We start from the raw sequence: 15,713 nt of genomic DNA, 5'->3' as shown, positions 1-15,713 counted from the left end.
TGCTGCTATTGATTTTAATGGCGAAGTGGAAACGAAATGAAAGCAAAGTAATATTTATTACAGGATAATAAGTAAAGAGTTTAAGACAAAAACAAGTTATCCGCGTAGAAGTTAAATTATCAATTAAGGTTAAATTTGAAAAATGCGAATTTTGAAATATTGGGGGCGCTAGCTTAAACACAATATATAATTTAATGAGAAAAAATCAGCTTGTCTGAATAGGGAACAAAAATAAATATTAACACGTTTAACAGAAAATAAAATCAACTGCATTATTTAATGCATAAATTAAATTATCCATTCAGCCAATGAAAAGAAAGGAAAAGATGTAACACCACAACTGTCCGAAACTGAAATATTCGGTGTAAACGGTGGCGTGTTATTTGACACCATAACTGATTCAAAATGAAATATCAATTGTATACGGTGTGATATGCAATATCCTCATTGTCCAATACTGAAATATTCGGTATAAATGGTTGTGTATTACGATTGTGCAAATGGTCAGATGATATACTGTACCATAACAGAAATATCGCTGTGTTCAGATGATATACTGCACCATAACAGAAATATCGCTGTGTTCAGATGATATACTGTACCATAACAGAAATATCGCTGTGTTCAGATGATATACTGTACCATAACAGAAATATCGCTGTGTTCAGATGATATACTGTACCATAACAGAAATATCGCTGTGTTCAGATGATATACTGTACCATAACAGAAATATCGCTGTGTTCAGATGATATACTGCACCATAACAGAAATATCGCTGTGTTCAGATGATATACTGCACCATAACAGAAATATCGCTGTGTTCAGATGATATACTGTACCATAACAGAAATATCGCTGTGTTCAGATGATATACTGTACCATAACAGAAATATCGCTGTGTTCAGATGATATACTGTACCATAACAGAAATATCGCTGTGTTCAGATGATATACTGTACCATAACAGAAATATCGCTGTGTTCAGATGATATACTGTACCATAACAGAAATATCGCTGTGTTCAGATGATATACTGTACCATAACAGAAATATCGCTGTGTTCAGATGATATACTGTACCATAACAGAAATATCGCTGTGTTCAGATGATATACTGTACCATAACAGAAATATCGCTGTGTTCAGATGATATACTGTACCATAACAGAAATATCGCTGTGTTCAGATGATATACTGTACCATAACAGAAATATCGCTGTGTTCAGATGATATACTGTACCATAACAGAAATATCGCTGTGTTCAGATGATATACTGTACCATAACAGAAATATCGCTGTGTTCAGATGATATACTGTACCATAACAGAAATATCGCTGTGTTCAGATGATATACTGTACCATAACAGAAATATCGCTGTGTTCAGATGATATACTGCACCATAACAGAAATATCGCTGTGTTCAGATGATATACTGTACCATAACAGAAATATCGCTGTGTTCAGATGATATACTGTACCATAACAGAAATATCGCTGTGTTCAGATGATATACTGTACCATAACAGAAATATCGCTGTGTTCAGATGATATACTGTACCATAACAGAAATATCGCTGTGTTCAGATGATATACTGCACCATAACAGAAATATCGCTGTGTTCAGATGATATACTGTACCATAACAGAAATATCGCTGTGTTCAGATGATATACTGTACCATAACAGAAATATCGCTGTGTTCAGATGATATACTGTACCATAACAGAAATATCGCTGTGTTCAGATGATATACTGCACCATAACAGAAATATCGCTGTGTTCAGATGATATACTGTACCATAACAGAAATATCGCTGTGTTCAGATGATATACTGTACCATAACAGAAATATCGCTGTGTTCAGATGATATACTGTACCATAACAGAAATATCGCTGTGTTCAGATGATATACTGTACCATAACAGAAATATCGCTGTGTTCAGATGATATACTGCACCATAACAGAAATATCGCTGTGTTCAGATGATATACTGTACCATAACAGAAATATCGCTGTGTTTTGTTCTGACTTGCAGACTGTCCAACTCAGGTTCTTGAAAAATGTCATCACATCCACATAGGTTTACTGTGTGATATGGATTTGTCAGAACAAATGTTCCAGTCGACAGGAAGGTATGGTATGACACCTGGAGTGAGGACTGGTTTCTGAATATCTACTCAGCCATTTGTATCCGTGTTATGATGATGATTTTCTGATGTGGTGGGTCACATTCAGCTGTCTGATGTTGGTTATTCTTCAAACTTCTCTTATCACTTAGTGTTAGGTCGGTTTTAGACGCTTGGATTTTGAAGGAACTGTAATTTCCCGGACGTGTCTGAAACTGAATTATCAACATATCACCCTATTCACAGTGGATAGCTGTACCGCGAACATCCTGGTGACTTCTCTTTGAATTTGACCTCCATCCTATCGTTCAATTATACGAACATTTGAAAACGTGGTTGATCGTATTTCGCGAACTAAGTGTGTGTTTATGTTACGTGCGATGTCACAGAGATGATTTATATTCCTGGGGTTTCTCTTTGATTTGTAAAAAAAATTCTAAAACCTTGGACTAAATTTATCGTGGCCGTAACTAAGATTTGTTTTTATTTATCTGATCTGACCTTTGTTAAAGCTACTATGACTATAAGTCGCCGTCCTTATTGTTGAGCTGCTGACCAGAGGAAAAAGTACCCATCGTCAACTCTTGACCTTCTCTTTCACCAACTAATATCAGAATTGACCGTCGCATAATAACATCTCTGCGACTGAAAGGACGACGACATTTCGATTACATGACCTAGAGATTGAGTCGAGCGCCTTTACCACCAGACCAAGAAGTTATAAAATAGGACAAGTGAAATTGTTTAACATTGCATGTACAAGTTACATTAATTCCAATTTTGTACGAAATATTAATTTTAATAAAATTATTTCACACTTATTTAATAAGCTGGGGACTTCAACCTCCCCATATCCAACTACGCTTTAGTAGTAAGTTAAGGCTGAAACTTGAACAACGATATAACAGCTACATGGTACAACTATACTGCGAGTTAATTCATGTAACATAAAGATTGACCAGAAAGATGTGCATAAGAGATCGCTTCCCGTTCCATAGGCCTAGATATAAATTGTAAAATTCCGTGTTCGCTGAGGGAATCCAGAGATTCAATTAATGCGAACAGTTTGAAGAACACCTAACAAGCACCCACCCACCTATCTAGCTGAGATATCTAATCATGACCAGACCATTAACAGTGAATATTTCGATACCACCTACGTCCACGATATCAACTATGACGTCGATAAATCAAGTTAGCAACAAGAAGAACACGAATATTTCCTTACACTTTTAGACAGCCGGATTGGGTATTTCACAACATTAATCTTTTTTATTGGCGCTGGACATAATAACAACTTGATAAATGTCCAAGTTTCAGTGAATGTATCTAAAAAGGAAGTGGCCATCGACAAGATAACCACCGGTAAAAGAAAACACACTAAAACTCGGCAGGTAATACGTGGATAGAATCAAGTTCAAAAAGAGCATCCATATAAAATCACGATAATAAAATACAAACAGTAACAAGTGATACAGAATGGGGGAGCTGTATATATTATTTGTGAAGCATTTTGATAGATGTAATAATTATATTCAAAGCAAAAAAACAAACAAAAAAAAACACACGAGGCAATACAAAAAAGTTTAAAGCCAATGGAAAGGTATGGTGAATATACGTAATACTGTTCACAAGAACGCCTTGTCATTTGTTTATTTTTCTGAATAGTTTCCACGTAACCCTACCATATTTATTGTACTGAATTTTTCACTAACGTGCAAAACTAAAATAGGCATGGAAAAGAAATAACTTGTGTAGAGTTGTTTTTCTCAGGAATAAAATAAAAGGAAAACTTAACTAACTTTAGTCGGTCCATCGTATATCATGAGAAAGTTTTATAGATGTTTGAAATGAATGCCCGCCTAATAAATCAAATCCCAACAGTGTACGCTCCTCACTTTCGGCTGTGGAAAGCATTCTCCTCAGCAGGTACACCACCCAGCAAATTCGATAATCATATTATCAGAACAAAGAAGATAATAAATCAAATTAATCTGATAAAATTACAAACATAATACAATAGACCTAACAAATCAATTGATGAAAGCCTAGATAAATATCTTTTTCAATTATATACAGTTAAAAACACAAGGACAAGGGAGTCCTAGTAATGATACAGAGTTCTAAATATAACTGGGCGAATCACAAATTGAACATACACGAAATAAACAAGTTATCATATCGGGCAAATAATTTTTCTCTTTACACTTTGTGACACTAAATTCGGTAAGATTCTTTCCACTACGATGACTTTTAAAAACAAACGTACAAACAATCTCACCATACATTAAGTAACACACACAAGATACATTTCTAGATAATATTTTTTTACACAACCCACACACATATTGCAGGTGTAAGGATAAATACATTGTAGTTAGTGCATGCTTATGATCACATCAAACATCTCACTTCTGTACTGTTATTTCATATTCTGTACCATAGGAAAAATTATTTCCCAGATATTCCCTAACCTATTTTAATTTTCCTGGCTTCCCAGGCTTGTGAGAGCCCTGCAGACAATTTTCAATGTCCTTTTTATATTTGTGTATCTCAGTGATTTCTTCACTCGCTTGAAACGACTTCCTTATTTGATTTCAAATACGGTAAGAAAACAAAACAGGCAACGTGATAATAATTATGACATTCTTAGAAGACGACACGTTATCAGCTCAGAATTTCCACGGGAGCAAGTTAATCAGTCACACAATATTAGACTGATATCGACAGAAATTGTTCTGATTACAAACAGATGATTAAAGGAGTCTTTCGGTCATTTATCTCAAAACACGACAACAGAGGGAGTATTTCAGACATTTACCACAAACAATGTACAAGAAACAAAATGTTTAGACTGGACAAATTTTGAAAACAAAACCGAAAAAAAGTTTTCCGATAAGGTAAATATTCAAGATTAGAGGAACCAGACGGATTTAAACAATGTACCAGTGAAGTAATGAAGTTTACCAAAACAGTACAAAAGAACAGAATACATTTAATAAAACATTATTGGATAATAACTAAATAGAGAGGAAACTATAAAACAAGACACACGCAAGAACAGAATTAAATATTTTACACAAATATCACACTAACTTATATGAAGAAAAAAAAATTATTAAAATAAGATTAGACCAATCGAGTACCGGACAGGAGAATTATATGATAATATAAACAACAAAGAAGTTTAGATGGTCGTTTCTTAAGACTCTTAACGCGTGGATGTAAAATTACGCACACACTGTTCTCTACGTTAATATATATATATATATATTTAATTTGTGAGCTTTCGGTTCTATGATCGGAGTCTTCACCAGGTACGTTTGGAGAAATATCAACAGTTACGACCGCAGTGCCATGCTTTACACTTCTCATTTTATATCTTTTGTAGTTTTACGAGATTATCAAAACAGGTCATGTTTAAAAACTAAAACCCAGCCTGTATTCTACAGTTTTGCTAAATCTATAAGATTATCGATATACATATATAATACGTATACCTTAAAATTATTTTCGAATACCGGTTACTGCGGTTATTAGCATTCCTAAGATCCAATTCAAGTGCAATAAAACAATAACGAAAACAAAACATCCTACATTCCGCTATCTGCTTTCTCTACTGACTGCTTACAAAATGATCAAAGCGTATAGACCTCGTGAAACTTTGTGCGAAGTTAATAAACAAAGTCTTCGATAAACGTTGGTTGACCCCAACTAGATGAGCGAAAACAACTATCATCCACTTCATATTCCGGTGTATTTAAAATAAACGATATATTTTAAACGCCATCTAATGATTTAAAAATAGTATGTGTAGCCATAACGGTTGCTTTACTATGTACACCAAAATAAAGCGCAAATCATTTCGTGAAATCATAGTTATTTCACTTTTGTTTTCACGTGTGTTTTTCCACATAAAGTGATACTGAAAACAAACTAAGTTTTCATATTTAATAATAAGTGTATTATAATATTAGCTGGAGTACCCGTCCCTGTACGGAAGTTGTGTAAAACACGCTGATAAATACTGTAAAACACAAAATGTGAAACCCCAAAACTGTATATAATTCTGCATGAGTACATCAAACCTTCATGCCAAATTTGGTGAAGATCCAAAGGGCAAAATATTGGTAAAAATCCGCAAAACTATATATGTACCTCCATATGAACCGAATGAACGTCTATACCAGTTTGGGTAAAGAACCATCCATGTTCTCCGAAACAGTTATATGAATATACTACAGACAGTACTCGTACATAAATTAAAAATCACCTGATTTTTAGGGATAGTGTTGGCGTTGTTCTTAAACGCAGAAACAAACACGCATTTTGTTACAAGCAGTGACAACGGAATTTACAAATTCCAATCCTCCGAGAAACGCAAGCCTTAAACAAAAAGAAACTACACCGAGAAGGGGTGGGGAGTACAACAGCAATTCTAACATGGAAATGTACTTTCGTTGAGAATGCCAGTAACAGTTTATGTAAGTTCAAAACACACGTATAGCAGTATATAACGGCGAAAAATGCTTTCTGTGACGATTGTTGGTATGTTGCAAAGTCGTGAACTAGGAGAAAAGACAGCCCGCAAGAAAAGCACAAAGTTGAATACATCACCGTGAAAAACTCTCAGTAGTATGTTAAAAACATGTGAAACGTAAAGATAGAAAAACCCAGAAACGTACAAAGCTGAAAACCTTTCTACAAACAAAACCTGGAGTCAACAGCTGAAACTGAGAAGCCTGTTCCACTCCATTGCACTTCAAGTCTTAGTATTCCAAATTCTCATCTTGAAAAGCTAACATCTATACATTTTATTGCGTATTGTATTGTGATACGTCAACCTACTACGGAATAAGACTAAAGTAGTGGTAATAATTCTAAGAAAAAACCAGCACGTGTCTTGAACAAACAAAAATAGATTAATATTGAAATACTGATGCTCAAATGGGCTTTAATTGACCGACCGACACACTGGGTCCTTTAGTGTTGATTTTAATATTTTCGTCTGAATTACTTTAGAGTTATTAAAATTACCTAATTACGTAGGGCCCGCTACTTTATCATCGTTAACTCAAAGTAAAAGTTCATGCAAAAATCTCAACTTTTATAGAATATTTCACCAGTGTAGAATCACTGTCGGCCAAACGAGTATAGTAAAATCGTATAATCACTAGTAAATAATAATAATAATAAAAAATTAAACGCTACATGAACGCAACATATTCTGTTATGTTTGAAGACTGTAATAACTATGAAATATTTAATATAATTTGCACACTAGATAAATAGTGTACTTGTGGATTGTTTGTAACGTTGCTTAATGCAAACTATGTGATATCACAGGACACTTACCTTTTTTGGCTTATTAATGTTTACATAATAAATAAATAAATATTGTATTAAAAAACCAATAACTAAACGCCGATCCACGTACTTATTTAAAACAGGTTAGAATATTTCTACGCGGGCCGTTTACTTGTCACACTACCGTCAGTAGTTTAACACACCCCACCGCCATACATAACATCACTAAGTGTTTAGGCCAGAAATCAAAAGTGACGAAATAAGACAGCTTCTACCGTTGGGTCAACATATAAGTCATCGGTTATCCTACTTGCATGATGTGCTACCGACGATAACGCATTCATTGCAAGCGCAGGTGAAACAAGTCGACTGGAACACGGCCGTCATCGTAAGCTCGTGTCGACGAGCGCGCCACCTAGCATTTACTGCCACACTTTATGCTCCTTACTCGAATAAATATGTCGTATTTCAATACAACAGATTGTTTTTCTTCTGTGCCCTAAAAGGTTTTTAGTCCGTTGTTTGTTTTTATTAGTTTCCTATAAGTAACCTTACGACACTTTAAGGAAAACAAAGTGAAAATAAATCACATTCGTTTTTGTTCTGCACATTTTCCAGACTTCAGCAAAATTTGACTGATGCACATTTTCCCATGCACTTCGTTTTTTTCATGAACACCAATTCGAGTGAATACAAATTGAATACAAAAAAGGGGGTAACATAACAAATTATCTTACCATAAAATGATTCAATTCATTTTAAACATTTCTACACACGGAAACACGTTTATCCATCCATCCAACACAAAGGTTTTTCTTAATTAATTAATTATAACCTCATATTATCGGGGATCGAAGTACTTAAAAAAACTAAACTCTTTTAACTACAAAAGAATTATTTTTTTTACCCAATTTTTCATATTAGTTACCTTACAAGGTTTATTTTCTGCTGTTGCTATAGAAATGTTATTTTATTTCCTTTTTAATTACAACTAAAAGTACTGTAAACTGTAATTACAACTGAATTTCAAGAAGATCACATACAATCTCATAATTATTAGTTACCTAAAATATTGTAACATATTTTATCCGTGAAATTTCATATAACAACAACTGTTAATGTGGGATTTTCTATTTAAAAGGATAGTATCGCCTGTTTAAGTTTACAGAACCTGAATAAAGTTTTCCCAAACCAAAAATTTTAATCTTAATTGTATTATAATTAACACGCAAGCACAACAAAATATACACTGTTAACAAAGGAGAAAGCAGGAGGTTACATCAATAGGGGGCGTGTCAATCGGTTTTGCTTTCAGATATTCATACAAGGCTATTGAACAGTTTAGCAATAAAAAGGATAATGATCCTTAAGATGAACAACTGTTTATTTATAACAAAAAGGTTTGTTTGTTTGTTTGTTTTGAATTTTGCGCAAAGCTACTCGAGGGCTATCTGCGCTAGCCGTCCCTAATTTAGTAGTGTAAGACTAGAGGGAAGGCAGCTAGTCATCACCACCCACCGCTAACTCTTGGGCTACTCTTTTACCAACGAATTATTACGAATAGTGGGATTGACCATCACATAACGCTCCCACGGATGAAAGGGCGAGCATGTTTGGTGTGACCGGGATTCGAACCCGCGTAACGCAAAGGAACACAGGTAAACGTTTCGGAACTCTATAGGTACTGTTGTCATAAGCATTGCAATCCTTTTTATTGTAAAAGTTATCTTTCTAACACAACGACTGGTAATGTACTAAATAGCTACTATCCATCCCTAATTCTGAAGTGGCAGACCAGAAAGAAGATAAGTAATCAACACCGCTTTCCCTCTAGTGGATCAGTTCGAAATTGGGGTTTTTTAAAGTAGTCACTTATGTTTACATGAATTGTGCATGTACACAAACGAATTTTCAACCGTGTAGAAGTAAACTAGTTCTAGGTAATAGGGAAAACGTGTTCTACTAATAATCAGTTAGGTACACAAAATATCCATTTATATACCATTGTTATTTAAGAGAAAAGTTCTTTCAAGGCAATTTCAATTATCGGTAACTTAAGTATATTTAAACAGAATATAATTCATAATACTTTTAAATCAATCTCATAAAACGTCTAATGTGTAATAAATAGCACGCAACACTACATTTATGTCAGCTGTTTCATAAAATGTTTTACTTCAAATTTTCGCGTAAAGCCACCACACGAGGGCTATCAATGGCAGTCGTCCTCAACACTGTGCTACTCTTGTCAAACTTAATGGTGGGATTTCACTGTCACCCTCATACAAAACGCACCCACAGTCTCGTTTACGTTTATCCATGAAAGACATTTGGGTTATAAAGAAACGGGGGCGCTCAGATACAGAAAATTTCTGTTCACCCTGCTTTTGGCTTACAAGATGTAACTGGGCAACTTTGTTAAAAAAAACCAAAAAACTCATTGACCTTCGCCTCATTCCGACGAAAGCAAAGAAACCCGAAAGGCTCAAACATCCGCCCCTTCTTGTGGCGAAGATTCGTTATGGGGATTAACAGTAATAACCATATCGTATTTACTGTTAATTATCCAAGATACACAAGAGTAACAAACCGTAGTTTTTGAGATTTAATGTGACAACGGTGACAGAAAAAGGTTTATAACAAATGGTACTTTCCAGTTTACCCTTATTTTTACTCACTAAAACATCCAAAAGGTAAACACCCATTTGTCAATTTCATAATTAAATCTTATAGAATTATCAATGCTATACAGGTAAGTAGCTGGTCTGTCTGTATCATGCTGCTGAATTAAAATGTGTCATCATCAAACCTTAATCATACATCAGGTTTTCATCGCTTTTATAGCGCTTAACTTTCAAAACTGTCCACAAATAAATCACATAATAATGGAGATAAGAAGAACCCATAGCTAAACCTTTGTTCTATTTTTAACTTTGTTATTAATTTGAAAACAGAATTTAACACATACTTCTATCAAATTAATCATATCCATTATTTCTAAAGCTGAATAGTTATTTTCGTTTAGGTTTTCTCAAAACATGTAATAGCTTTTTTTTTTTCCACAGGTACTTTAGTGAAGGTTCACAACATTAAATGACACTACAATGTATTTTTGACATAAAATTATGTTAAAATCTTACCACAAATTCAAACAAAGTATTGTTTATTTATTTTTAACACTTTGAAAATGGGAATTTTTAAATATAAATTTTACTATACTTTAAGTTGAACTTTTACTATTGGATACAATACGTCTGAAATTGTTACTAATTTTATGATCTTTAGAGAAGGCAAGTAATCCAGGTAAAATAAAATTGTTTGGAGTTAAACTATGCTTTTCATAAGGTGTTACAGTTGCACAACTCCTATATTTTCCTTTAACAATTGTATGTGTTTATTTATAAGATCAAATTTAATACTTTCATATGGACCTTCTTTCAAATTTCATTCAACTTAAGAATCACAAGTTTTATGAATTACTATTTGTCCCCTTTATCAACGTGGTGACAACATCTTGTTCCTTCAAACTTTGTAAAATTTCAAAGTTTTTTGTTATTATTTATTATTTTCAAGTTTAAAATTATTTAATAAAGCACAATATTCAATTCAACAAGGACAAAAACGTCAAGATCACTTGCTGAAAAAAGTAAATACAAATGTTTACTTATCCTGTCAAATAACGAAAAATTAAAAAAGCAAATATTTTCTGATATACAAACTGATAAACAAAGCCAAATCGTTAATATGATTAAAGATAAAATAGATTCAATGAAAAAGATCTGGTATATATAAAATACTGTGAATGTAAAATAAGACAAACTACAAGAAATTTAAAATTCAGAATGAAACACGAAAGAAATGTTAGAAACAATAATATTACTCTTTCACCTTTAGCAGAACATATCAGTGAAACTAAACATACAACCCAATGTGGAAAAAACAATGCTGAACACAACATGAAAATTTAATTAGTATGAACATATGAGAATCTATTGTGCTAATTAGTAAATTTAAATTATTAAATAAGGATTGTGGACCTCATAAAAATAGGTCTTACGGTAAGTGTATAAATAATGGTTATTTTTGTAAAACATACACACTTGAAGATAATTCAATGATACGTTAAAACATGTAGACTGTATAAGACTTTTCCAGTCTCAGGCTTTTTACTGATTTTAATCCTGTAAAGTAAGGTATTGGTATTTTATTGTAATTTTAAGACTTGAAACTATAAACAGTTATTTTTTAGTTGTATATAAAATAACTGTTTTAACATGGAACATTAACAAGTTCTTGCCAAGGAATTTTTAAGTAAGAACAAAGTGCATTAAATATACTTTCACCACTTTTTGCATTACAAGAAAATTTAACTTAAAAGCAAATTGAACGTTATACACCAGCATATATGGACGACTATAAGAACGTCAGTTCATGTTGCGTTACATGAAATGACTGTGTAGATTTTTGTTATATGGTTCACGCAATCTTCGAGAGAAATGTCACAGATTTGAACAGACCCCCACCCCAGAGTTCAAATGCTTAACGAAAGAGAATTTCGTTAAAAAGAAACGTATATTTGAAAGTGTTAAAGTCAAGGTGTATGTTATCTAAATATTAACTCTTAAGAGCCAGCACGACCATGCCGTCACAATAGCGCTACTTTGTGAAGCGAATGTATACTACCAATGGTGAAACCATAGTGATTATCCCTATAAACGGTATTATTACACTGCTAGCCCAGGTCGTTCTCATGGCCTTCGCTGGAATTTTCATTTTATCATTTTCACGCACGCCATTTAAATTACGTTTTCTTGCTGGTCTTATGTATTGGATCCATAAATCCTGGTCTACCTGGAACAAAAATTATGCTGTCAGACAAACATGCACAGGTAGGTGTTACTTTATTCTTTACTTAGTTGTAGTTTTATTAAATAGTGTACAGAGTATGAAACAGTTATGAGTGTTCAGTGTATAATTTGGTTTTCGCGTTGAAAGAAAGAAACGCCAAAAACGAAGAATAAAACCCGCAGTAAAGAAAAAGTTAATAAAAAGTGTTTATAACAATCTGTGAAATGAACAGAAGCTAAATTATTGCAAAATAAGGTAAACAAAGTTGTCAAGAAAGCAAACTTAGCTGATATGCAGAAACGTCTCTATGAGTGTACATAAAGTAGCAAGTTTTGAATGAACTGCGCATGCGTATTTAGATCTAAATAAGTGAAAAAGTCCCAAATAAATTGTATTATGTAATATTAAATTTTACGAAAGTACAAAGAAATTAAGAACTGTTTGTGTGAAATACCTTGCAAAAAAAAACCAACAAAAAAACCAACTGGAGTTGAAATCGAAGTCAGTCGTTACAACATAGCAATGTTGTGCAATTGTAAACCACATTTGTTGCACTGAAAAGTTTGACTAAGTATACATGGTGGCCCGTAAGTCCCTACCCATCCATATGTTATTATGTGATATTCAATTACTCATGAAGTATAAATGTTTCTTTTTTTTTCAGAGAAATATGGCCGATGTAAGCCCATTTACACTTGAAGAGCGTTTTGTGACAAGTACGTCGCATAATATCATGCAGCGAGAGTGAGGGGCAACACATAGATACACTGAATACATAAGATATATGGATGGGTAGGAACTTACGGGTCACCCTGAATAAAGATAAGGTAGTTCAGAATTGAAAAGCAAATATGCAATGTGGACTCCTCGACAGGAGCCCTTTCTATTATACAAACGATACGAGATTTTTAGCATTTCATCAAGAAATGTTCGAGAAAAGTTTCGGATACATAAAGTAAGTTTTTTATTCATATAGATATCAGTCGTCCTTGAAAATGTGCAATTTATATGCGTTGAGTAAATAATACAATAATTACATAAGAGTGTGATAAAAATGTATAATTGTATACCTGCAAATAACAAGTTCATCACCACCTACTGACAGATTTATATATTATTTCAAGCACAAATTAACCTTTTAAAATGTAATATTTCGTCTGTATAAAGCAACTGAAGTGTATTACGCAATTCATACATCATAAAATATCTACAGTGTTTAAGTAATATAACGAATTACATAAAAACCTGCTACACTATAATTCTTCAGATGACAGTATTAATCACGGTTTGACTCTGTGCACAAGTAAAAAGACAAATCCGACAAAGGTTCTCCTAGGTTCTAAAGTCTTTACTAGATTGAACCATGAACGTTTTGTCACCTGCACAAAATAGATGAACGATTGAATACATAAATCCTAAAATTGTAAAACGTAACCTTTAAGCTCTGAAGAGAAAAAAAAAATCGCACACTGTCACGAAATATGATTAACGACAAATATTTTAAATTAGATTGTGCGTGCTGGAATAAACGTCATCAAATTGCTTGCCTGATATTATATATTTTTTAAAAATTCTAAGAAAAACACCCATAAATACACACAAAGAATCCACGAAACAATCAATAATAAAGTACCAGTACCAAAGATGATTTTCAACATACCGGTATCGCAGGTGACTTTCTAACATATTATTAGTATTCGACGTCACGTTTAAAATTCGTCATCACGTGATGTTGCCCGCCAATCTCTGTTAGTGTTCTCATCGCTGAACTGAGACGCTGTTCACGTCACCAGAATGAACGCACGCGTTAAGCCTCAGAGATTAAAATCCTATTACAATGAAAGCTCCACAGACGTGCATTACCGAGCCTGTTCCCGGTGGACAAAGAGTGAATAACGAAGATTTACACTGAAAGTTACACCATAAACAGTGCAACCCGATTTCATCACACGTACACTCGCGATGACACAGCTGAACTAATGTATCAGCGATACGTTTAAGAGATGTAAAGCAGGTGAAAAACTACACCGAGAACAAACTTTCACACCAAACTGAAACGTGACTGAATAAATATGTAGGTTTTTCCCCACCAATGGAAAGCCGTAATCCCATTATTTTTCTGATATTGTGTTACGTCAAACAATATCAAGTATTTAAGAGCCAAGTATCTTCACAGACAGATATTAATACGACGACCTCTTGTCAACAACAGTATCAATATATCTATTGCACAGTCATTTCAGTTACTACTTACACTACCGAATGTTAATATTTCTATCCTTTTATCGCACCATAATGTCAGTAACGGAATTACTAAAAACAGTAAAGAAGTAAAAATACAGTGAGAAGAGGGACTGCCAATAAATATTTTCATTCATCAAACTGTAATGTTAGTAATGGACTTTTTACGAAGAGGAAAATGTTTAACGATAGTAAGACTGGGGGCGTGTTCATAAATATACTCATTTTTCTCAATCTACTACCACCTCAACTGTTACGGTATCACAAGATGAACTTTCGTGTGCTTTGGTTGCGTAACGTTAGTAAAAAAACCCTCAATGTTGTATGAACGTCCAATAAGGAATAATAATTATAGGAGAGACCTAATATGAAGAAATCATGTGTAGAAACGCAAAGAAACAAGATGTTTAATGTTTTGGGGCAACAGCATCCAGGTGTTACAGCCATGCCTCAAACATCTACAACTTACTAGTGCAAACGACTGGTAATATGGGCTCTCCTATTTCACTAAAACTATACTTTATATACAAATCCAAATGCATCTCGCTCTTTCAAAAACTTATTTTTTTAAATATTAGTAGATCATGGGGTATGTCAGACCCATTAAACATATATTTTTATTGGAGGAACTAGGTTCTAACTGTGCCCCCTGTTTTTAATTCTATATATGAGTGGATCTTACAAATCTTAGAGAAGCACCAACAATTTCGACCCACTTAATCTTACATCATTGAATAACCGTGTGTGTGTGTGTGTGTGTGTGTGTGTAACAAATGCTAATATTTCACATGTTGTACTTCATTTAGGATTAGTGTATTTTACGCATTCTTACAAACTAATTTTAAGTTTTAAGCGTTTCGCCCGTATGTCAGTCCACTTCTAATTTCATCTCATCTAATTGATCGACTTCTCATAAAGTTTAATAAAACAGAAAAAGAAAACTCAATGCTGTATGAACGTCCAATTAGGAATAATAATTACAGGAGAGACCTAATGAAATATTCGATCCATAACACAAGACGTAAGTTGGGTAACATTGGACGTGAAAATATTCGGTGCCTCGAAGATATAAATGTTACATATGTTGTTTGTTTTGAATTTCGCGTGAAGCTAGAACAAGGCTACTTGCGCTGGCCGACCCTAATTTACCAGTGTAAGGCTATAGGCAAGACAGCTAGTCACCAT

At 33.6% G+C, this 15,713-nt stretch overlaps 1 protein-coding gene across 10 annotated transcripts in view; it reads right to left on the bottom strand.

Moving 5' to 3' along the window:
* Liprin-alpha (PTPRF interacting protein alpha) overlaps nt 1-15,713 on the bottom strand; it is a 303,577-nt gene that overhangs the window by 107,191 nt on the left and 180,673 nt on the right. Inside the window, exon 1 of one of the 10 annotated variants that reach the window (XM_076512553.1) lies at nt 13,948-14,159. The exons of 7 other annotated variants lie outside the window; for them this stretch is intronic. The gene's annotated coding sequence lies outside the window, so the exon portion shown is untranslated. Of the gene's footprint in view, nt 1-7,569; nt 7,761-13,947; nt 14,160-15,713 lie in introns of those variants that run through there. 2 more of the 10 variants (XM_076512548.1, XM_076512555.1) reach the window with 2 other exon arrangements.

The sequence above is a fragment of the Tachypleus tridentatus genome, chromosome 7, assembly GCF_004210375.1.
Source record: "Tachypleus tridentatus isolate NWPU-2018 chromosome 7, ASM421037v1, whole genome shotgun sequence".
Taxonomy (NCBI): Eukaryota; Metazoa; Arthropoda; class Merostomata; order Xiphosura; family Limulidae; genus Tachypleus; species Tachypleus tridentatus.
This window is presented reverse-complemented; position numbering and strand designations above follow the sequence as displayed.